This window comes from Limulus polyphemus, unplaced genomic scaffold (assembly GCF_000517525.1).
Source record: "Limulus polyphemus unplaced genomic scaffold, Limulus_polyphemus-2.1.2 Scaffold1214, whole genome shotgun sequence".
NCBI classification, from domain to species: domain Eukaryota; kingdom Metazoa; phylum Arthropoda; class Merostomata; order Xiphosura; family Limulidae; genus Limulus; species Limulus polyphemus.
The window spans coordinates 88,716-92,554 of record NW_013666824.1 but is presented as its reverse complement, the minus strand read 5'-3'; the positions used below and the strand labels follow the sequence as shown (position 1 = coordinate 92,554).

General features: G+C 33.1%; 1 protein-coding gene across 3 annotated transcripts in view; it reads right to left on the bottom strand.

Moving 5' to 3' along the window:
- LOC106462631 (homeobox protein prospero-like) overlaps nt 1–3,839 on the bottom strand; it is a 48,275-nt gene that overhangs the window by 24,118 nt on the left and 20,318 nt on the right. Inside the window, exon 1 of one of the 3 annotated variants that reach the window (XM_013922576.2) lies at nt 2,369–2,482. The exons of the other annotated variants lie outside the window; for them this stretch is intronic. The gene's annotated coding sequence lies outside the window, so the exon portion shown is untranslated. Of the gene's footprint in view, nt 1–2,368; nt 2,483–3,839 lie in introns of those variants that run through there. 3 annotated transcript variants of the gene reach the window in all.

Sequence of the window (3,839 nt, the reverse complement as noted above, 5' to 3'; positions counted from 1 at the left end):
ACAAACCGAAAGACAAACTTCATGTATGAGGTATTCAGTGTCACACGTGTATATATATACAAACCGAAAGACAAACTTCATGTATGAGGTATTCAGTGTCTCACGTGTGTATATATATACAAACCGAAAGACAAACTTCATGTATGAGGTATTCAGTGTCACACGTGTATATATATATACAAACCGAAAGACAAACTTCATGTATGAGGTATTCAGTGTCACACGTGTGTATATATATACAAACCGAAAGACAAACTTCATGTATGAGGTATTCAGTGTCACACGTGTATATATATATACAAACCTAAAGACAAACTTCATGTATGAGGTATTCAGTGTCTCACGTGTGTATATATATACAAACCGAAAGACAAACTTCATGTATGAGGTATTCAGTGTCACACGTGGAATACCTCATACATGAAGTTTGTCTTTCGGTTTGTATATTATACAGTGTCACTCGTGTATATATATACAAACTTCATGTATGAGGTATTCAGTGTCACACGTGTATATATATACAAACCGAAAGACAAACTTCATGTATGAGGTATTCAGTGTCACTTTGAAATTGTAGTTTTTCGAGTTATAGTTGTATTAAACTTCAGACAGTTTCCTCAAAACTAGAGAATTAACTTCGCATATAAATATAATTACCCTTCTCACACAAGAAAAACAAAACAAATTGCGAATATTTTGTTGAACTGTGTATTTACGAAATAGGTTTAAGTTCATAAATGAAAACAATTTCTATTTTTATCGTCCTTTAGCAAACTGATGGGGAAAATAAATCAATATCTTGTCTTTATAAACAAGTTTCTAGCAGAAATTGGTTAAATATTTTATCAATATTAGACTAGGACTCTCTAGCGAAGCATAATGGAGTTCCAACTAAGATGTTGCGAAAATCGTTCAGAGTCTAGAAGAACTCTAGTGGAGACTCCCAAGGTTGCTAATGTATGTAGTGGTTACTTCAGTAATGTTGCTAGTGTTCTTCAGGTTAATTAAATCATCACAATACAGAAATAAAATAAATTTTACTTGTCAGAGAACCATTCACATATTCAAACTTTCTATTTTTAAAGTTTTCTAATGGCATACTAGTAATTACAGTGTTTTCTCGAAAAACCGTAAGACTAAAATGTTAAACTTCCTAAGAATACCAAATGTGAAGTAATACTGTCATGAAAACATTCCCTGGGAAGAATTTTGATACATTTTGTCTTTCTAGCAGTTACAAAACAAATTACGTTAGAGTAAAAATATTTTTCATCCATTAAATAATCCATTGCGGATTTTAAATAAGAAGCATATAAAAATAGCATTTTATATTTATACAAATCACTGTTCGGAAAGCCTCTCGACATTCGTTTCGTGGGTAACAATTTTGTGGTACTTTCACTTTATTTAAAACAACCGTATTGTTTGTTTGTTTGTTTTTAATCATGCACAAAGCTACACAAGGGCTATCTGTGCTCTGCCCACCACGTGTATCGAAACCCGGTTTCTAGCGTAGTAAGTCCGCAGACATACCGCTGTGCCACTGGGGGGGGCAACAACCGTATTAAAGCTCTAAGTGACACGATGGTTTCTGGGGAGTTGATCTTTCGATCTATGTATATAGAAATATGAATGATAGTAGTATAGATAGAAATGGATATACCTATGTTTATTAGGAATATTAGGCCTATTGGCTCGAGTACATCACCATCTTTGTTTATTAGGAATATTAGGCCTATTGGCTCGAGTACATCACCATCTTTCAGAGTTCGAAATTAAATACAATAGCTTATTATTATTCTGAAACAGTTAGTGGCATATTTGATATGATGAAACCGACTTCTGACGATACACAGAAGCGCTTGTTTTTACCTTAATAGAAAATTAAAATCACAAGTATGTATCTCCCAATATAGGTTCTGTTTCTTTCTACGTACAGGGAAGCTTAATGACAGAAAAGTGTTTCCTCAGTTACCCAGAGAAATGATATTTTGTTCCATTCATCATCTGCTCTCACTAGTTGTGAAAATCTATCTCAATATTAACTTAAGTGGGTAAAAGTTCTGATATGATTTCGTTTCATTTCAAAAGGAATGTTCTGAGAATACAGTCGTTTCTCGAGAATGGATTTCCTGTATCTATAAAAGTTTGAATGACAGCAATATAGATAAAAATTCATGGAGATATTTCTGACATAATGGCTTGTTAGTTCTCAAGTAAACTTTCACTTTCATTATTGCAAATTACACCGAGCAGTTTTCTTAATGTATTTAAATAAAGATTATAGCTCATCGTACGCCCATCTTTACGGATCCTAACTGTAATCAAACAGAAAGAACAGCAAGCTTGGAAGTTTAAATAAACTTACCACAGATTATGCTCTGGGTCATCCAATTAGTAAAATACGGTTATTGTTGGAGAAACCATACAAAACCAAGTCGGGAAGAGAAAGAGAAATAGGTACGTTACCCACAATGAACTGGAAAATGAAATCGGCTACGTGATATTGTTAAGCTTGATAACATCGTTTTTATTTTAGTGACGTCACTAAACCGTTATCTTACACATATGGTGTCTTGTGAGTTATTTGGTACAGGTAAAGATTTCTTTCACAATATACATACGTATTTGGCATTAAGAAAACCTGATATTTTACATACTAGTGGTGAAGTTTAACCCACCAGAGGATACTATATATATACATATGTATATATATATTAAAATAATACTATTAGCATTTTTAATTTTTCTTTTCTTTTTCGTGAAAAAAGGTCACTCCAAGTAACTCGCACCCAGGTAGTCTAGCAGATATAGCAGTTGATAAACCTTGTGCTGTCACGTGGCGCGTGCTGTTCTCTTGCCTCACTTTGAAACACCTGCCTGTAATTAAACACAGGACAACGCCGCTGGGCTGACAGACAAACATGAATAATAAGAAAATAAACCTCTCATGAGCCGCTAGGGCAGGTGCTGTTAGCACACACAAGGACCACTGAAGAAACTTATGCAACAAACTGCTGAAAACTTCAAAGACAACTTTTTTTTTATAAGCAATGGCTGCAAAACAAGTAAGCCATTTTTGTTAACTAGTCTTCAAAAATTCAAACAAATTTGTAAGGCAAATAAGTCATTCTGAGTATTTAGTTAAAAATGTTTTTAAGCAGTCTAGTTAAATAATCGGCTTCTCAAACGTGTAGTTTTCTTACATAAAATTAACAAAGGTAGTAAAATACGTTTTGAAAGAAGAGATACATTGATCGTCATAATTTCAGAAAGTTTTGTTTATATCGTTAATGAAACGCGAAAAAACTATTTGCAGATATTTTTGATATTTTATAAATTCTTACTGCTTTGGAGAAATACTGCAGCGCCTACGATTTGTTTAGAACAAAGACACGATCACTGAGTATAAATTATAACAACGTACTCTATATACTGCAGTGTCTACAATTTTTTTTAGAACAAAGACACAATCACTGGGTATAAATTATAACAACGTACTCTATATATCGCAGTGTCTACGATTTTTTTTAGAACAAAGACACAATCACTGGGTATAAATTATAACAACGTACTCTATATACTGCAGCGCCTACGATTTTTTAAAACAAATACACGATCACTGAGTACAAATTATAACAACGTACTCTATATACTGCAGTGTCTACGATTTTTTTTAGAACAAAGACACAATCACTGGGTATAAATTATAACAACGTACTCTATATACTGCAGTGCCTACGATTTTTTAAAAACAAATACACGATCACTGAGTATAAATTATAACAACGTACTCTATATACTGCAGTGTCTACGATTTTTTTTAGAACAAAGACACA